We start from the raw sequence: 21,434 nt of genomic DNA, 5'->3' as shown, positions 1-21,434 counted from the left end.
CCGCAAGTGTCGCCACGCTTCCGGCGCCAACATAGCATGCCCACAACTTCCTAACCCGTATGTCTTTGGAATGTGGGAGGAAACCGGAGCACCCGGGGGAAACCCACGCAGACACGGGGAGAACGTACAAACCCCTTACAGACAGCGGCCGGAATTGAACCCGGGTCACTGGTGCTGTAATAGCGTTACGCTAACCGCTGCACTACTGTGCCTGCCCTTTTGTCGATCTCCCTGTCTCCATCTCAAGAGACAAACTATCCACTGACTCTTACTGTAACCCCACTGACTTCCACAGCTACTTACCTCCCCACCTGGTCGTGGTTCCATCTGCTGTACACCTCACCCCTAATTGTTCAGATTCTCACCTCCTTTACCTGTCAGATTCCAATAGCCTTTGTGTTCTCATCTCCCTTCAGCAGCTGTCTCCACCTTCAACTCTCCCCTCTCCTCACCTCGCTCCATCTGCCTCTATTTCCTCTTTGACTGCTTCCATCTATCATCCACCTCTGCCACTGTCTCCCAACCCCGCCTCCTCCCGTCCTCTACCTCGTACAACCTGCCCGTCATCTTTCACCCCTCCTCAGTCCACCAATCACCTGCCCCACCACACCCCTTCTCTTTATACCGGTCATCCCCTCTCTCCACTCAGTGCAGGGTCTCCACCTGAAACGTCGACAATTCCTCTCCCCCCACAGATGCTGCTCGACCCGCTGAGTTCCTCCAGCAGATTGTGTGTTGCTCCAGATCCCTCCACCTGCAGTCTCTTGTGACTCCAGTCAGAGAAGGGAGATTGTCAAATGAGAAATGAGAGCGTCAGATGGAGAGGTAATCAGGAGAGAGATGGTTGGATAGAGAGGCAGGTGGATAGAGAGTGCAGGACTACAGATAGATAACAGACCATCAGCCAACAAGGCAGTAAGTTAAGGAGAGACAGTAAGAAGCTGAAGACACCACTGACAGGACACAGTTGGACAAATGGTCAGAATTATAGTGAAGAGAGATGGTTGCTAGAGAGAGATGGACAGAAATATTAATTCTCCCTCATTAGTCCAGTGTGTCAGGCATGCTGCTTTTTCTTGATTGATTGAAACATGATCTGTTTGTTGATCAAATCTACGAGTTAATAATTAAACTGTTTCCAGGATATTGGGCGCATGTCACGGTGAAAATGCAGAAGTTAAATGTCAGGATCAGTCTCAGTGAGTCACAGAACTGACTGAGGTGTCCATTGTCTCACCGGCTGGGGCCCTTGTGAAATGCACATTTGTGTAACCCCCGGGGGCATGTCATTGACCTTCCCCATACATGTCGGTTTACCGCACGCGGGTCAGTCGGTGGGCCCAGTCTCCCTTGTTGACTGGTGGCGCTCGCGCCAATGCTCCTCACTTCCCCTCGTCCCGCACATCTCCAGAGCTTTGACTGCAAAGTCGTACACTGCGGGCCATTCGGCTCATTCTACTGATGCTGGCTCTGTGAAAGAGTGGCCCATTTAGCCCTCCAGCTGGCTCCACTTCAAGACCTCTTTTGGAAGTCAGCATTGGATCTGCATCCACCACCCTATCAGCCAATGTCTTCCCGAGCACAAATCTCCACACAAGAAATAAAATTCTTCCCTTTATCCCTCCAGCTCTTTTGTCAAAGTATCTTAAATCTCATTGGAAACAATTCCTCCATGGAAACCAGTTGTAAATTTTAAACAGCCAAATTAAATCTCCCCTTAAACCTCCCCTGTTCTGAAGAGAACAACCCCAGCCTCTCCCCAACCAACGTCCCTCATCCCTGGTCCTGACCTCAAGAAAAACTGAATCTGGCTGACTTGGGTGTGTTGACCTTCTGCTGTGCCTTGGGAAAGGGTAACATAGCAGATAAAATCATAAATGCTGCAATTAAGCACGCGGACACTCCCTTCAGTCTCTCCTGCAGCAAGAAACCACAACTTCAGATATCCAGAGAGAGAAACCTTTTAAATCGTTTCATTTGCAATGAATCAAGAGGATGTCTACCGAGGCAGTTTGGTCTGAGTCTCCCACCCACCTCCTGAGTGCCTCGGTTGGTTGTCGCCACTTCCTGTACTGGTTGTATCTAAATCCTAAATTCAGACGTTGGCCCAGATAAACACTCCATCCCTGCACTGGCCCCGAAACCCAAAAATCTATTGCATAAGAAGGAAATAGGTGTGGGAGTAAAGATAAGGTGGATGGGAGGGAAAGCATTCTTTGCTTGCTATGTGTTGCAAAGCTGGTAACCATGTCCACAGAAAGCTACGTATCCAAGTTTGCTGATGACACAAAGATATCAGTGCGGATGCTAAGCGTTGGAACACAAATACTAACAGATGGGGGACAAATTGATTACATTCCAGGCACACGTGAGACCATCAACTATCAATCTAAAATCAGAGTACTTTCTAAATGAGGTAAAGAGGAGGTCTTAAAAGGTTTCAACATCTACAAATCAATTGACACAATGGGAACGCTGGGAAAACTCAGCAGGTCAGGCAGCTCTTTCCACCTGCTGGAAAGAGAAACAGTTAATGTTTCAGACCAAAGAGCGTTTGTCAGAACTGGGAAGGAGAGAGATGCAAACAGATTTTCAGTAGGAGAGAAGATGGGGGAGGGATGTGTGGAACAAAGGGAATGTCTGTGATAGGATGAGTTGAAGGGGTTTAATGTGGAAACCAGAACATTAAGCTACTGGGCCTGTGTAATGAGTTGTCGAAGGTCAGGTGGTGGGACTTGCCCAGCGGGCTAGAATTATGTGTGCAGGATAAGGAAAAAACAAAAAATGGAAGCGAGTATCTTAGGGTTTATTCTGGAGTTATGAAATTATGGATAGCAGATATTAATTAAAATGAGAACCAGGCTTCAGGAAATAAAACCTGTTCACAATTTAACTTTAACTTCCCTTATTCCTGTGGCTCCCTTCCCCTGCCTTGATGACCTGCCCATCTCCTCTCCCCCATCTTTTATTCCATGGTCCACTGCCCTCTCCTACCGGATTCCTTCTTCTTTAGCCCTTTGGCTCTTCTACCTATCACCTCTCAGCTTCTTACATCTTCCCCCACCCACCGACCTTCCCCCTCTCACCTCTCACCTGGACTCACCTCTCACCTGAACTCACCTCTCATCTGCCTGCGTGTGCTCCTCCCTCTCCCCTGATCTTTTTATTCCGGCTTCTGTCCTCTTCCTCTCCAGTCCTGATGAAGGGTCTCGGCCCAAAACGTCGACTGTTTATTTCCCTCCATAGATGCTGCCTGACCTGCTGAGTTCCTCCAGCATTTTTTCTGTGTTGCTCAGCTTCAACTGATACTTTAAGGGTATTGAAACCAATGATTGGGTGTAGGACATTCTGATTTCATCCCATTGAAGCTACGCAGGGGAAGACAAGAGATGAATTTTCATGTTAATTGGTGCTCATTGAAAACCTCAGGATGAGATCAGGGAGGGCATTAGGTGGCCATCTCCTGTATTAACACATTGTTAAAGACATATCCCTGCCACTTAATGTGCTGGTCAGGACAGGTCTGTTTTGTCAATATTCTGGCTGTTGCATATTCAGGGAGCCATCTCTCAACACTGTAATGACAGAGATATATCTTAGGTGTGTGGAGTTTGTACAGCAACTGTGGAAAGAGAAACAGTTGATGTTTCAGATGAGGGGTCCTTCAGCAGATCTGAGAAAGAAAGAACCAAGCTTCAAAACCACACTCAAATCACTGCAAGCAGTCCCGGGCACACACCTCAGGGAGGAGATATTGGCCTTCGAGGAAGTCATGTGTAGGTTTAACAGAATGACACCTGGAATGCCAGGGTTAAATTGTCAGGAGAGATGAAAAACACAACCCTTCTGACCTAAAAAGTTGATCACCTGCTTTTCTCCACGGATGCTGCCTGGCCTGCTGAGTTCCTCCAGCATCGTAGTGTCTTTCATCTAGATTCCAGCATCTGCAGTTCTTTGTTTCTCGATTATCAGGAGAGGTTGTACAATCACATCGCCTGGGGTTTGGAAGGTTAAGGCATGATGTGATTGAAATTTTCAAGATGTTGCGGGAAACCAAGATGGTAGAGAGAGAGAGAAGTGTGAACAGGTCTGGGACTAGTGGGAAGTTTAACAATTGGGACAGGGAGTGAAGTTGGTGAACACAGCTGGTGGCTGACAGAAATGTGAAACCCTCTCTCCCAAATGCTAACTCATGCTGGGTTAATTGTTAATTTTTAATCTGAGATTGATAGGTTTTTGTTAAGTAAGGTGATTACTGAACATGGGGGACGGTGAGTAAGTGAGAGGCCCAGGTTTGAAGCCCCAAGCATGGCAACAAGAAGATAATAAATACTTAGCTGGCTCTTGATTTTTATTTGTTTTATAGAACCATAGAACAATACGGCACAATACAGGCCCTTCGGCCCACCATGTTGTGCCGATCTTCAAACCACACCTATGACTATCTAACCCCTTCCTCCCACATATGCTTATCTAACAATCTCTTGAACTTGACCAATGTACCTGCCTCCACCACCGCCCCAGGCAGCGCATTCCATGCCCCAACCACTCTCTGGGTGAAAAACCTCCCTCTGATATCTCCCTTGAACTTCCCACCCATTACTTTAAAGCCGTGCCCTCTTGTCTTGAGCATTGGTGCCCTGGGAGAGAGGCACTGGCTGTCCACTCTCTCTATTCCTCTCAATATTTTGTATACCTCTATCATGTCTCCCCTCATCGTCCTTCTCTCCAAAGAGTAAAGCCCTAGCTCCCTTAGTCTCTCCTCATAATCCATACTCTCCAATCCAAGCAGCATCCTGGTAAATCTCCTCTGCACCCTTTCCAACACCTTCACATCCTTCCTATAATGAAGTGAACAGAACTGGACAGAGTGGTCTAACCAGAGTTTTGTAGAGCTGCATCATTACCTCGTGGCTCTTAAACTCGATCCCACGATTTATGAAAGCTAACGTCCCATAAGCTTTCTTAACTACCCTATCCAACTGTGAAGCAAATTTCAGTGATCTGTGGATATGAACCCCCAGATCCCTCTACTCCTCCACACTACCCAGAATCCTGCCATTAACCTTGTACTCCGCCTTGGAGTTTGTCCTTCCAAAGTGTACCACCTCACACTTCTCCGGATTGAACTCCATCTGCCACTTGTCAGCCCAGCTCTTCATCCTATCAATATCCCTCTGTAAGCTTCGACAGCCCTCCACACTATCCACAACACCACAGACCTTTGTGTCATCTGCAAACTTGCTAACCCACCCTTCCAACCCCTCATCCAAGTCATTAATAAATATCACAAAAAGTAGAGGTCCCAGAACCGATCCTTGTGGGACACCACTAATCACAGCCCTCCAATCCGAATGCACTCCCTCCACCACAACACTCTGCTTTCTACAGGCAAGCCAATTCTGAATCTACACAGCCAAGCCTCCCTGGATCCCTTGCCCTCTTGACCTTCTGAAGAAGCCTACCGTGGAACCTTGTCAAATGCCTTACTAAAAAACACGTAGACCGCATCCACTGCACTATACTCATCAATCTTCCTGGTCACCTCCTCAAAGAACCCTATCAGACTTGTGAGGCAAGATCTTCTCCTCACAAAGCCATGCTGGCTGTCCCTAATTAGTCCATGACTCTCTAAATGCTCATAGATCCTATCTCTTAGAATCCTTTCTAACAGCTTGCCCACCACAGACGTAAGGCTCACTGGTCTGTAATTCCCTGGACTATCTCTACTACCTTTTTTGAATAAGGGGGCTACATTCGCCACCCTCCGATCCTCTGGTACCATTCCCATGGACAACGAGGACCCAAAGATCCTAGCCAACAGTTCAGCAATCTCCTCCCTCGCCTCGTGAAGCAGCCTGGGGAATATTCCATCAGGCCCCAGGGACTTATCTGTTCTAATATTTTCTAACAGCTCCAACACATCCTCTCTATTGATATCTACATGCTCTAGAACATTAACATTACCAACACTGTCCTCAGCATCATCAAGACCCCTCCTCTTGGTGAATACTGAAGACAAGTATTCATTGAGGACCTCACCCACTTCCACAGCTTCGAGGCACATCCTCCCACCTTTGTGGGATGATGTGCCTGGAAGCTGTGGAAGTGAGTGAGGTCCTCAATCGGACCTACCTTTAGTCTCTAGTCGGACCTACCTTTACTCTTGTCATCCTTCTGCTCCTAACGTATGAGAAGAAAGCCTTGGGATTGTCCTTAACCCTACTCGCCAAAGCCTTTTCATGTCCCCTTCTTGCTCTCCTCAGCCCCTTCTTAAGTTCCTTCCTTGCTACTCTATATTCCTCATGACCCCTATCTGATCCTTGCTGCTTACACCTTATGTATGCTGCCTTCTTCCTAACTAGTTGTTCCACCTCTCTTGTCACCCACGGTTCCTTCACCCTGCCATTCTTTCTCTGCCTCACCGGGACAAATTTATCCCTAACATCCTGCAAGAGATCCCTGAACATCGACCACATCTCCATAGTACATTTCCCTTCGAAAATATCATCCCAATTTACACTCCCAAGTTCTCGCCTTATAGCCTCATAATTTGCCTTTCCCCAATTAAATATCTTCCCGTCCCCTTTGCTCCTATCCCTGTCCATGACAATGCTAAAGGTTATGGTGCAGTGGTCACTGTCCCCCAAATGCTCACCCACCGAGAGATCTGTCACCTGACTCGGTTCATTACCTAATACTAGATCTAATATGGCATTCCCTCTAGTCGGCCTGTCAACATACTGTGACAGGAATCCGTCCTGGACACACTTAACAAACTGCGCCATCTAAACCTTTGGCACTAAGCAGGTGCCAATCAATATTTGGGAAGTTGAAGTCTCCCATGATAACAACCCTGTTATTCTTTCATCTTCCCAAAATCTGCCTCCCAATCTGCTCCTCAGTATCCCTGCTGCTTCCGGGGGGGCCTATAGAATACTCCCAGTAGAGTAACTGCTCCTTTCTTGTTCCTAACTTCCACCCATACTGACTCTAGAGAGGATCCTTCTACGTTATCCACCCTTTCTGCAGCTGTAACAGTGTCCCTGACCAGTATCCCCACCCCTCCCCCTCTAATTCCCCCCCCCCCCCCATCCCTTTTAAAACACTGAAAACCAGGAATATTCAATATCCATTCCTGCCCTGGTGACAGCCAAGTCTCTCAAGAGCCACAATATCATAGTCCCATGTACTTATCCAAGCTCTCAGTTCATCACCCTTATTCCTGATACTTCTTGCATTTAAGTAAATGCACTTTAGCCCATCCACCTTTCTACTTTTGTACCCTGTACTCTGCTTCTCCTTCCTCAAAGCCTCTCTGCATGTTAGATCTGACTTTTCCCCATCCTCTTCTTCCTCTGACCTACCCCTCTGGTTCCCATCCTCCTTGCAAACTAGTTTAAACCCTCCCGAACTACCCTAGCAAACCTGCCTGCAAGGATATTGGCCTCCCTTGGGTTCAGGTGTAACCCGTCCTCTCTGTACAGGTCCCACCTTCCCCAGAAGAGATCCCAATGATCCAAAAATCTAAAACCTTCCCTCCTGCATCAACTTCTCAGCCACGCATTCATTTTGCATCTCCTCCTATTCCTACCTTCACTATTACGTGGCACTGGCAGCAATCCCGAGATCGCTACCCTTGAGGTCCTGTTCTTCAGCCTTCTGCCTAGCTCCCTAAACTCACTTTTCAGGACCTCATCCCTCTTCCTACCTCTGTCATTGGTACCAACATGAGCCACGACTTCTGGCTGTTCTCCCTCCCGGTCAAGAATCCTGTGGACCCGATCAGAGATATCCCGGACCCTGGCACCTGGGAGGCAACAAACCATCCGGGATTCATGCTCACTGCCACAGAACCTCCTACTTGTTTCTCTGACTATCGAGTCCCCTATCACTACTACCATCCTCTTCTCCTCCCTTCCCTTCTGAGCAGCAGGACAAGTCCCAATGCCAGAGACCTGGCTACTGCTGCTTGATGTCTGCAGGTCATCCCCCTCAACAGCTTCCAAAGTGGAAAATTTGTTATTCAGGGGAACAGCCTCCGGGCTCCTCTGCTCGATCTGCCTGTTCGTTTTCTTTTTCCTTTTCCCTCCCCTGACAGTCACCCGTCTGTCTACTTCCTGGACCCCAGAAGTACCTGCTCTAAGGGGGGGGGGGACTGTCTCCCGATGCACAGTATCTACATAGCTCTCTCCCTCCCTGATGCTTTGCAGTGTTTGAAGCTGTGACTCCAGCTCATCAATTCTGAGCCAAAGCTCCTCCAGCCTCAAGCACTTACAGCATCAAAAGTTCTGCATCGGGTTCCCACACAGGACAAAGAAGGTTGGATAAAGGCAGGAAGTTCAAACCCATGGTCAGTCCCCTTGAGTTGCTGGGAATATCTTAGAACCTGCAGTCCAGAACGATCTCAGAGCAACTCCCAACTGAGGTTTCACATGTGAGGGTTCTTCATGGGGCAGGTGAGGTGTCTCCTCCAATGTCTTGCTGTGGTCTTTATCCTTGGGAGTAGATGGGCTGTAACTAAGACCCATAAAGCCCCACACGGCATCAGGTTGAGGGTCAGTAATGGGGACTGGGCAGAGCTACTGATGGGCAGGGCAGTCACGTCCAGGATTGGAGGTGTGAGAGACCGCTTTGTACACTGTCTAAGTTCATATTCAGAGAGGTATTGGTATTGGTATTGGTTTATTATTGTCACTTGAACTGAGGTACAGTGAAAAGCTTGTCTTGCATACTGATCGTACAGGTCAATTCATTACACAGTGCAGTTACATTGAGTTAGTATAGAGTGCTTTGAGGTAGTACAGGGTAAAAACAATAGCAATACAGAGTAAAGTGTCACAGCTACAGAGGAAGTGCAGTGCAGGTAGACAATAAGGTGCAAGGTCACGGTAAGGTAGATTGTGAGGTCAGAGTCCATCTATTCAGATCCTATAACCTGGGTTCGACCATGACCTCTGGTGCTGTTTGGGTGGAGTTTGCACATTCTCCCTGTGACTGTGTGGATTTCCCCCGAGTGCCCTGGTCTCTTCCCACATCCCAAACACCTGCGGGTGAGTTTATCGGCTACAGTAAGTTATCTCTTAGTGTAGGTAAACACTAAAAAAAATCGAAGGAGGATTAATGGAAATGTGTGAGAGGGAATAGATTGCAGGGATACAGGGAAGTAAGGAGGATTGGAATGGGAATGTTGGGATTGCTCCACAAACTCCACGCGGACAGCAGCAGACGTCAGGATTGAATCCGGGGCCCTGAAGCTGTGAGGCAGCAGAACTAACTGCTGCACTGCTGTGGCGCCCCCTCGTCCCATCATGTTACCCTTTCAATAGAACAGGATATGGTGAGAGGCAAACTGGTGGCAGAGAGAGTAAGGAAACATAGAACCAGCAAATAGGGGCAGGTTGTTGGTCATCGGCCTGTGAGCATCTCCACCAATCTATATGTTCACAACTGATCACCCACTTCAGTATTATGCCCCCACTCTCCCCCCATGTCCTTTGTCTCCCCAGCATTCCGAAATATATCCATCTTCTTCTTGAACGTTGAGATTCATAGGTTCATACAGTTATACAGCATGGAATCAGGCCCACTAGCCCTACTTGCCCATCCTAACCAAGATGCCTTTCTAAGCTGGTCCCATTTCCATGTGTTTGGCCCATATCCCTCTAAACCTTTCCTATCCGTGTACCTGCCCAAATGTTTATCGAACATTGTAATTGTACCTGCCTCAACCACCTCCTCTGGCAGCTCGTTCTAGGTAACCACCACCCTCTGTGTGAAAAAAATCCCTTTGAAATCTTTCCCCTTTCACCTTAAACCTACGCCTTCTAGTCTTAAGACTCCCCTACCCTGGAAATAGACTGTGACTTTCTATCTTATCTATGCCCCTGGTCATTTTATAAACCTCTACAAGGTCACCCCTCAACCCCCTTCGCTCCAGACGAAACTGTCCCAGCCTATCCAATCTCTCCGTATAACTCAAGCCTTATAACATGTTTAACGACTTGGCCTTCAGTGTCCTCCGGATAAAGAACTTGCTCCTCATCCCAGTTCTAAATCCGTATCCTGTATCCTGAGTCGGTGAGCCCTGGTTCTGGACTCTCCAGCCATTGGGAACATCCTCCCTGCATCCTGAGTCGGTTAGCCCTGGTTCTGGACTCTCCAGCCATTGGGAACATCCTCCCTGTATCCAGTCTGTGTAGACCTGTTAGAATTTTATAGGTTTCTGTGAGATCTCAGAGAACATTGGCTTCACCAATGCAATATCTTATCGTTCATCAATCCTGCCATCTCAGGAACCAGTGGGTGAACCAGTAGCATACTCTGACCAAGCTAAGGATATCCGTCCTCAGATAAGGAGACCATACCTTCGGATGGGATCTCACCAAGGTCCATTACAGCATCAGGACATCCTTGCTCCTGTACTCAAATCCTCTTGCAATGAGGTGAAAAATCAAAAAAAAAACCTGCAGATGCTGGAAATCTAACAGAAAAACAGAAAATGCTTGAACCTCTCAGCAGGTCAGACCGCATCTGGGGGAAGAAAAACAATCAATGTTTCAACTCAAAGATCCTTTCTCAGAACACTGATGGGTCTTTAACCTGAAACAACGACTCTGTTTCTCTCCCCACAGATGCTGCCTGACCTGCTGAGTGGTCAATGAAGGCCCAAATATCACTTGCTTTTCCAACTGCTTGTTGCACCTGAACACTTGCTTTCAAGACTGATTTTCACAGTGAACGGTAGGTCCATGGGGAGTGTTGTAGAACAGAGGGACCTAGGGGCACAAGTACGTGGTTCCCCGAAAGTGGCATCATAGGTAGACAGGGTGGTGAAGAAGGCTTTTGGCATGTTGGCGTTTATCAGTCAGGGCATTAAGTATAGAGCTGGGATGTTACATTGCAGTTGTACAAGACATTGGTGAGGCCGCACTGGGAGTATCGTGTTCAGTTTTGGTTACCCCTGTTATAGGAAAGATGCCATTAAACTGGAGACAGTGCAGAAAAGGTTTACAAGGATTTTGCCAAGACTTGGGGGACTAAGTTATAGGGAGAGGTTGGGCAGGCTAGGATTTTATTCCTTGGAGTGTAGGAGACTGAGGGGTAAATCATAAGGGGCATAGATAGTGTGAATGCACACAGTCTTTTTCCCAGGGTTGGAGAATCAAGAACTAGAGGGCATAGGTTTAACGTGAGAGGGGAAAGATTTAATAGAAACCTGAGGGGCAACTTCTTCAAGCAGAGGGTATGTAGGTGAAACAAGCTGTCAGAGGAAGTGGTTGAGGTAGGTACAATAACAGCATTTAAAAGGCACTTGGACAGGTACATGGATGGGAAAGGTTTAGAGGGATACGGGTGAAACACAGGCAAATGGGACTAGCTTGGATGAGGATCTTGGTTGGCACAGACGAGTTGGGGCAAAGGGCCTGTTTCTGTACTCTATGACTCTATGGTGCACAAGGATCTCATTGCATTTCTTTTACTAATCTATCACCATGCAGATATTTGTCCTTCGAATTTTAGAATCGGGGTGAATAACCTCACGCTTATCTACATTAAGCTGCATCTGCATACAGCATCATCCAATTTGTCCAAGTTACATTGGAACCTCTGCATCCTCGCCACTGCTCACACTCTCCCCCAACTTATATGTTGCCTTCAAATGTAGAAACGTTGCATTTACTTCCCTCATCGGAATCGTAGCTGAATATTGTGAGCAGTTGGGTCCAAGCACTGCTCCCTGCAGCACCCCGCTGGTCACTGCCTGTCACCTGGCAAAAGACCCAGTTAATTCTTCTCCGTGCCCGCTGACTGTCAACCAGCTCTCCAGAAGGGGGGATAAACTAAGGTGAAGGTCTGTGATGGAGTGGGAGTTGGGAGAGATTACATGTGAAGCATGTGTTATCAGGAAGCAAAAGGGACCCATGAGGAGAGTTTACCTGAAGTTACAGAGCGATGCGGAGTGACTGCTGGCAAAGTGATGTTGAAGTACCAGAAATGTTGATTAACTGAATTTCTGCAGCTCACAAATAGAGTTACACAGCATGGAAACAGGTCCTTCAGCCCATCAAGTTCCTGCTGACCATCATCCACCCATTTACACTAATCCTAGATTAATCCTATATTTTATTCTCCCCATATTCCCATCAACTCCCCCGAAATTCTACCCCTCACCTACACTTACAGTGGCCATTTAATCAACCAACCAGCACATCTTTACATGTGGGAGGAAACCGGAGCACCCGGGGGAAACCCACACCGTCACAGGGAGGACGTGCAAACCCTGCACAGACAGCGACCGAGGTCAGGATTGAACCTGGGATTCAGGCAAACTGTGAGGCAGCGGCTCTCCTGTGTCTGAAAGGGTGCAGCATGCCCAGTCCGAAGGTGAGGGACTGCTCCTTCTGCTTGCATTGAGCGTTACTGAAACGTTACTGAGACAGTGTCCCGTCTCAGCTGGAGAGGTAGAGGCAGGTTCTACACCACTGACTCAGCTGAGACCCCAGCCACAGTGTGTTGAGTCAGCCTAGGTCGCACCTGCTGAGTTAACTGCAGCCTGATCTTCCAATGTAGATAACCAGCCTGCCTCTCTCCAGTCATTGCACTATTTGAAGTCTTTATAACAGTGAGGACTCCACCCAGTGCAGAACCACTCCCTGTCAGTGACGGAATTTACTGGAAGCCTTGGCAGGAACTGGCACTCACTAAACAGCTCCTAACTGTTTCCTTTCCAAAGAAATTCCTTAAATCATAAAATTTGCAAATATCTACCACATTACATCAGTGTGTGCCACAACGCAAGACATGCCGTTCCGCTTGCGTACATAATTTACATTATATCAGTGGGACATCGACTTTCCTTTCTAGGGGTAATGTCCCAGAGGTTTTTACACGGGTTCCGCTCCCCTTTCAGTGTGTGATGGGGGGGAGGGCCTTAAACCACCACCTTTCCCCGTGGAGTTTCAGTGCGTCCCTCAGCGCGCGGTCCTGGGCCTTGCAACGTCCCACCTGTGACGTTCACTCGCGGGCAGCTCCTGACATGGGAAGACCCGACAGCATTTCCCCCAACCCCACCCCCGGAGCTGACAATCTCCCAGTGGTGGTCGGTGTCTGTCTCGGCGTGCGTCCCTGGGCGCAGCCCATAGAGCAGAGAGTCTCGTGTTACGCAGCTGCTCGGGACGAACCTCGACCAAGACCCCTGCATCCCCTTCCGGGCAAACGGACGTCCCAGAAGGAGACGAATAACCCTCCATCCCCAGCGCAGCTGCCTCGAGGAAGGTGAACGGTGGTCCTGAGTCTGGCTGTGAGTGAAGGATCTGACAGGGAGGGTCCTTCTCACCACAAGGTGATGTTTTGGTGCTTGTTTGGGAGTTCTGGTGGTGGGACATTCTGTCAAATGACTTTGATGGTCTGCTTGGCAAATATCCAGCAGGATCCAGCTCTTCTTCCCACAGGGCCTTGAGAACATTCTGATTGACAAAGGTGTTCTTCTGCGCAAACCTTTCTACAAGGAACAGGAGGCATTGTACAGTCCAACTGAAAGGAATGTTCTGTGGCAAACATGGTCAGACCTGCCCTTTGCAACACTGGGGACAAGTGGGACCTCAGTATGGAGTGACACTTGGTGTTTGCAAACCCAGGTTCCATGCAGACACACACACAGGTAGCCATCAGGATAAGGGCCACTCGACAGGCAGTACAGACATTCATTGTGTGTGATTGACAGGTGGTACAGATCTCCATCGTGTGTGATTGATAGGGCTGCACTTCAGCAACCTCAGAGTATGGAGAACACTCAAACTAACAGGAACAAGAGAGTCAACTGCACTTGTTTTGAAGGCTGCAGACCTAATGAGGGGAAATGGGATTAGTGTAGATAGGTACAACAGGCAGCATAGACATGGTGGGCCTATGACTCTATAACTCTGTGACTTTTATAACAACATTCTCCTCATTAATATGGAGAGGTAGCAAGAATGTTTTACAACTCAGGGATCAAGGCAACATAGGTCAGATAAAGAGAAAGTTCCCTCTACGCTGTCCCAATAGGCACTCCCAGAGCCGAAGCAAAATGGCTTATATAACAACTAAAGCTCCCTCTACACTGTCCCATCACACACTCCCTGCATGGGTTAGGTGAATGGAGATGCCTGACTCCAGTCAGTGAGGAGAAGCCACACTGCAGAATGTGGGGGAATCTGGAGCTGAAGAGAGTAAATTCATTTGGTTTCATCTCCCTTTGCTGAGGGAAAGAGGGGAAGAGTTTATTTCCAGATTAGAGAAGAGCTTTATATAAATCCTTTGGTTGGTGGTTGGGTACGGACAACTGAGGGAGGAAGACGAGTCTGCCTGACTCTCGTTGGGATGCGTGTCCTGTTCTTTTTCCATCTTGTCAAACATGAACCCACTTACCACCTCTTTTATTGCCTGGTCACCCGGCACTATCTGGGTGAACTAGATCTTTCCTTATACCGTGACAGATTCCAGTCTTCCTGGGAAGATGCCTCTCCCTGTGGAAGAACCACCACGAGAACTTTGGGGGTTAATGTCAGAGCCGGAGCCATTGTCATTCGCCTCCCCTTCCTTTCTTTGCCTTCTACGATCTCTCCTCAACCTTATTTTTGTTATCAATTCAACCAGAGGTAGCCACGGCCCTTGGACCTCAGGGCCCTTCTCCAGTGCTGGGCCCTCTTGACATGCAGCAGCAATGGTTTCCATTTCTCCCATAGCTCCAACAACAAGGCCAGTTGAACAGGACTCAAGACCTACACCTCCCCAATCCCTCAAGAAGGAATCCCCAGTCCTGAAGAAGGGTCTCGACCCAAAATATCGACTGTCTGTTTCCCTCCACAGATGCTGCCTGACCTGCTGAGTTCCTCCAGCTTTTTGTGTGTTGTTCCAGAGTCCAGCATCTGCAGAATCTCTCTTGTGCACCCTCAATCCCTGACCTTTCGAGCACTTATCCACCTCCACTCCAAATACTTCTAATGATCCAGCCTCTACAACCCTCTGGGGCAGAGAGTTTCAGAGCCATGAACATGGTCATCGAGGTCTCCCATCCATGGGTGCAGCCTCTGAAGTGTACGAGTGCTCTGTCTTCATTCTGAGAGAACACCGGGTGATTGACCTGACCCTGAGCAAGGGGTCACCGTGGTTGGGACCATCCCACTGGTGGACCCCCTAGAGGCCAGCGTCCACTGGGTTATTCTGTTAAATGACCCGTCCTTCATTCCCTCCGTCACCTCTATCACCCAGGAGGGGTGAGGTCAGGGGTCATTCCTGTCCTGCTCGGTCTTTGAGAGATCAGCCTCTGGCGTGTATTCGCCTTCCACTGCCAGAGGTTTATGCTGCTGGCACAGGAGGACGACACAGAAGGAGACTGGTATCCGTGTGCCATGCACGCAAGGAGGGAGGACACACTTGGAGAGAGCTGCCCCAAGCTGCAGGTGGAGGGTTGAGCCTGGGGTTGACAAGGAGGGGAGGGATGGTCTGAGTGGAAGGAAGGTGCAGTGGAAGACAAAACACATCCCCTGCAGACTGAGAGATAGCCGGGGCCCTGGGTTACCTCTTGGGCCGACCCTGGGATTCCCCTGCAGCCTGGCTGAGCGAGGGCTTGAGGGAGCCGGTCACAAGGGGGGTGTGGAGGCAGAGGTGGAGACCACTGGTGATGGTGGTCTCCAAGCCTCTGTACACCTCTAGGTAACAGAGGAAGAGGTTCCATCCCTAAAGAGTTAGGGATCATCCAGCACAGAAATAGGCCGTTTGGCCCATTGAGTCCGTGCCAACCATTAACCGTCCATCTACACCAATCCCATTTTATTCTCCCCACATCCCAACAACATCCCCTCCAGATTTTACCCCTCACCCATGCACTGGGTGTAATTTACAGCGGCCAATTAACCCACCGACCCGCACATCTTTGGGATGTGGGGGGAAACCCACACAGTCACAGGGAGAATGTGCAAACTCCACACAGACAGCGTCAGAGGTTGGGATCGAACCGGGCTCACTGGAGCCGTGAGGCAGCGGCTCTACCCGCTGCGGCCCTAAAGGCGAGGGTGCGGCCTAAAGGGAGAGCAGGGCCCATCTACTGGAGAATAGCAACTCTGCACACACCAATCACCACCACCTTGAGGACCAGCAGAGTGGGCAGGGGTCCTCTCCCCCGTGGGATGTGGGAGCAGTCTGGGAAATCTCCAGTGAGGGCAATCCCTCCCACAGATGGGTGGGAACGGGTTCCTGTGCTAGGGAAGGCTGTGAACTCCTGCAAGTCAGGCGTGGAAGACGGCAGGGCCGGCAGAGGTCAGATCTAAGCCCAGCGTCACCCCGGAGCTGCCAACACAGTGGAGTAAATATTAACATCGTAAGCAGCCCCCGTCCTTCCTGCATTGTCGGTGTAGGGGAGAATCGTCTCTTGGCCTCAGGACCTGGATCCTGCTGGGTTAAGGAGCTGCCAGTACTGGGGCCACCCTTCAAATGCAGGACTGGGGAGAGATTCCAACCTCCCGCCCAAATTTCCTGGACTAGCTCAGAGAGGGCTGCTCCACCTTTGGTTTGAAGGTGGAATCCAGACAAGATGTCCAGAGGTTCTCACTAGCGGGAGAATCTCGAATGAGGGGACATCAGTTCAAGATAAGGGGCCGGTCATTTAAACTTGAGGTATGTAGAAATTCCCTCTGTGATTCTCTGCCCCACAGGGTTGTGGAGGCCGGATCATTAAGAGGGGGTAGATACATTTTTGAGAGATTGAGGGATTGAGGGCCATGGGGAACGGTCACAGAGGAGGAGTTGAGGCCCTGGGGTAGATGATCCATGATCATATTGAATGGCAGGATAGGTTCAAGGGGTCGAGTGGCCTACTCCTGCTCTTATTGTGTTCTTGTGTGATGGAGACATTTGCACATTTGCCCTTCAGTAAAACTGCTGGTGGTAACTACCCAGAGGAGAATCTGGGCTCAGAGTGGGATATGAGATGGGAGAGGGGGGAGTGTGGGGTGTGAGGTAGACCCCCATCCCTGCCAAGTGTCCGTTCACTCCACGGGTGGGGGGAGTTCCGAGAGTTCCTGGAAAAGACTAGGAGTCACTGCGATAAGGTCCATCTGGACTTTGACTGATGGTCAGAACTGGATCTGCTCATGGGACGTGTCAAAGAGGGCAAAGAACACCAACGTGTCCTCTACTGAGTGGCCAGTTGCTGGCAAATGGGATTCATATAGATGGGTACTTGATGGTCAGCATGGACTCGGTGGGCCGAAGGGCCTGTTTCTGCACTGTATGACTCTATGGTACTGATTCAAGGTGTTCAACTGGGTTGCTGAGGTCGAGGATGGTTTTGAGTGACTGGAGCTGCAGTTCTGGTCACCACACAAGAGGAAGGAAGTGAATACAGAGGAGATTCAGCAGGATATTTATTGGAGAGGAGACACTGGAGAGGTTGGGTCTGTCTTCCATGGAGCAGAGGAGACTGAAGGGGGACCCGATAGAGGTAGACATGTTCCCTCACAGACATCTCGCTGTGTTGGGAGACCAACAAGTTTCGGGCAGACCAAAGGGCGACCTTCACCAAGTTGATGACCTTCCAGCAGCACGTGATGTCTGTCTCAGTGTGTGTCCCCGGGAACAGCCCGTAGATCAGAGAGTCCTCTGTCACGCAGCTGCTGGGGATGAACCTCAACAAGGACTGTTGTATCCTTCTCCAGACCTTCTGTTACAAGGCTCTTGGACAGACATCTTGTACGTTAAAGATGAACTCTTGACCTCACCATCTACCTTGTCACCTTATTGTCTGCCTGCACTGCACTTTCTCTGCAGCTGTAACACTTTATTCTGCATTCTGTTGCTGCTTTTTCCTTGTACTGTCTCAATGTACTTATCTTTTGAAATGATCTGTATGAATGACTTGCAAAACTATCACGGTACATGTGACAATAATAAACCAATTCCAATTCCTATTCTTTGTAAATCCATGGTCCACAAAGAGGTGAACAACCATCTCATCTAAGGGCAGTGTGTATTGGGAGTGAGACACCAACTGTGTAGGAGGATCAGACAGGGAGGACCCCTCTCACCGCCAGCCAAATGAGGCCCTGAGAACATACGTGAGGCCACAGATACCAATCACGCATGATCGTCTGCTGGACCTGATCCATCGTTCCAAGACAACGTTTCTGTTGGTTGCCTTTCTTGACTCGGAAAAGGCATTGAGGTAAGTCGCAAATACCTCAGGCCTCTGCGTGTGATTGGACTCCGGTCACATTTTGTGGCCCGGGTCTGACATCTATGCAGTGCCGCAGAACATCTAGTTAAAGGCGACGGCTCCATGATGGTGCCTCTTTGGAAGGGGGATGCATTGGAAGTGTTCTATGTCCAGCCAATTATATTCCATATGCGTGGAGCCTTCCATAAGGACATGGGGAATGGGAGCAGGAGTAGGGCACTCAGCCCCTTTAACCTCGGCTTTTCACAACATCATGGCTAATCTCCTTCCTCAACACTGCGTTCCTACCCTAGCTCACCTCCCTTTATTCCTCTAGTATCCAGAAACCTATCAACGTCCTTTGAACATAACCAATGAGGGACCCTCCACAGCCCTCACCATAGAGAATTCCAAAGAGGTTCCACCGTCTGAGTGAAGAAATTTCCCACCGTTCTGTGTGAGACCTTACTGGAAACTTGTGAAGATTCAAACACACCACATCCACTGCTTCCCCCTCATAATATTATTACATTCAAAAGTCTGGTATGTACATATGCTCGTTGCTATGAACGACAGAACTAGCTTCCTCTCTCTCTCTCCACTTTTAGTAATTGTTCTTTCTTATCAGTCTTATGTGCTTTCGATGCCTCTCATTACAACACAGTGGAGGTATGGAGTGATTTTTGTGTATTTTCCGACTTACAGACAAAATCAACTTGATAAAAACTGAACAGCTTCCTTACCCGGAGACACCCTGTATCCATGGGAACTCTGTACAATCAAATTGTTTTCCAAGTGTCTTGATAACATATCCAACAATTTCCCAGCTATCAACATCAGACTAACACTTTGGTAGTTCCCTGCATTTTCTTTCCAGTTTTTCTGAAATACTGGGGACATATTAGCTCCCCTTCAATTTGAGGAACCATTTGAGGAATGAATAGAATGTTGGAAGATGATAACCAGAGATCCACCGTCTCTATAACCACCTCTTTCAAAACTCTGTGATGTAAAGTCAAAGTCGAGTTTGTTGTCAGATGCACAAGTCCATGTGTGCACAGATGCAATGAAAAAACTTACTTGCAGCAGCATCACAGGCACATGGCATCAGATAAGCAGCATTCACAAGAAAATCATAAATTAAACATAAATTATGCACAATTTTTACAAGAAAGAACACAATTAGAACAAAAAAGTGATCAAAATGATCACAGTGTTGCTATACTGAGGCAGTGATTAGGGTTGTGCAGGTTGGTTCAAGAACCGAATGGTTGAAGGGAAGTAGCTGTTCCTGAACCTGGTGGTGTGGGACTTCAGGCTTCTGTACCTCCTGCCCGATGGGAGCTGTGAGAAGATGGCATGGCCCAGATGGTGGGGATCTTTGATGATGTATGTTGCCTTCTTGAGGCATCGCCTCCTGGCGATTCTACCGATGGTGGGGAGGGATGTGTCTATGATCTATTGATCATAGACACGTAGACATCTACATAGATACATCACGTAGATGCCATGGCTGAGAAAGCTCACCAGCACCTCTACTTCCTCAGGAGGCTAAAGAAATTTGGCATATCTCCTTTGACACTCACCAAATTTTATCGACGCACGATAGAAAGCATCCTATCAGGATACATCACGGCTTGGTACGGCAACTGCTCTGCCCAGGACTGCAAGAAACTTCAGAGAGTTGTGGACACAGCCCAGCACGTCATGGAAACCAGCCTCTCCTCCCTGGACTCTTGTCTATACCTCTCGCTGCCTTGGTGAAGCAGCCAGCATAATCAAAGACCCCACCCACCCGGGTCATCTCCACACTCCCATCAGGCAGAAGATACAGGAGCCTGAGGGCACGTACCACCAGGCTTAAGGACAGCTTCTATCCCACTGTGATAAGACTATTGAACAGTTCCCTAGAACGATGAGATGGACTCATAGAACCATAGAATACTGCAGCACAGAAAACAGGCCATTCGGCCCTTCTAGTCTGTGCTGAAACTTTATTCCGCTAGTCCCATTGACCTGTACTCGGTCCATAACCCTCCAGACCTCTCCCATCCATGTATCTATCCAATTTATTCTTAAGTTTTAAGCCCACATTTACCATGTCAGATGGCAGCTCATTCCACACTCCCACCACTCTCTGTGAAGAAGTTCCCCCTAATGTTCCCCCTAAACCTTTCCCCTTTCACCCTAAAGCCATGTCCTCTTGTACTTATCTCTCCTAATCTAGGTGGAAAGAACCTACTCGCATTTACTCTGTCTATACCCCTCATAATTTTGTAAACCTCTATCAAATCTCCCCCCATTCTTCTACGCTCCAAGGAATAAAGTCCTAACCTGTTCAATCTTTCCCTATAACTCAACTCCTGAAGACCCGGCAACATTCAAGTAAATCTTCTCTGCACTCTTTCAATCTTACTGATATCCTTCCTATAGTCAGGTGACCAGAACTGCACACAATACTCCAAATTTGGCCTCACCAATGTCTCATACAACCTCACCATAACATCCCAACTCCTATACTCAATACTTTGATTTTTGAATGTCAGGATGCCAAAAGCCTTCTTTACAACCCTGTCTACCTGTGACCTCACAATCTGCTTTGTTGTGACCTTGCACCTTATTGTCCACCTGCACTGCAATTTCTCTGTAGCTGTGACACTTTACTCTGTACTGTTATTGTTTTTACCTGTACTACCTCAATGCACTCTGTACTAACTCAATGTAACTGCACTGTGCAATGAATTGACCTGTACGATCGGTATGCAAGACAAGTTTTTCACTGTACCTCAGTACAAGTGACAATAATAAACCAATACCAATATCAACTGGGCTGAGTCCACTATTCTCTGCAGCTTCCTACGTTCCTGCACATTTGAATTGCCGTCCCAGACCATGATGCAACCAGTCAGGATACTTTGAACAGTACATCTGTAGAAGTTTGTTCAAGTGTTCGGTGACAAGCTGAACCTCCTTAACCTTCTAAGAAAGTAAAGACGCTGGCACGCCTTCCTTGTGATTGCATCCATGTGCTGGGCCTGTTTCATGTCATCCGATATGTCAATGCCCAGGAATTTCAAGCTGTTGACTCTCTCCACCGCCGATCCCCCAATGTAGACTCGGCATGTTTGCCCTCCTTCCCCTTCCTGAACTCAACAATCAGCTCTTTAGTTTTACTGGCGTTGAGCGAGAGGTTGTTGAAAATTGTTAAGTGTGTAAAATTGAAAAGTGTTAAGTTTGT

Source organism: Pristis pectinata, chromosome 35, assembly GCF_009764475.1.
Source record: "Pristis pectinata isolate sPriPec2 chromosome 35, sPriPec2.1.pri, whole genome shotgun sequence".
In the NCBI taxonomy this organism is placed as follows: domain Eukaryota; kingdom Metazoa; phylum Chordata; class Chondrichthyes; order Rhinopristiformes; family Pristidae; genus Pristis; species Pristis pectinata.
Note: the sequence above shows the minus strand (reverse complement) of the source record.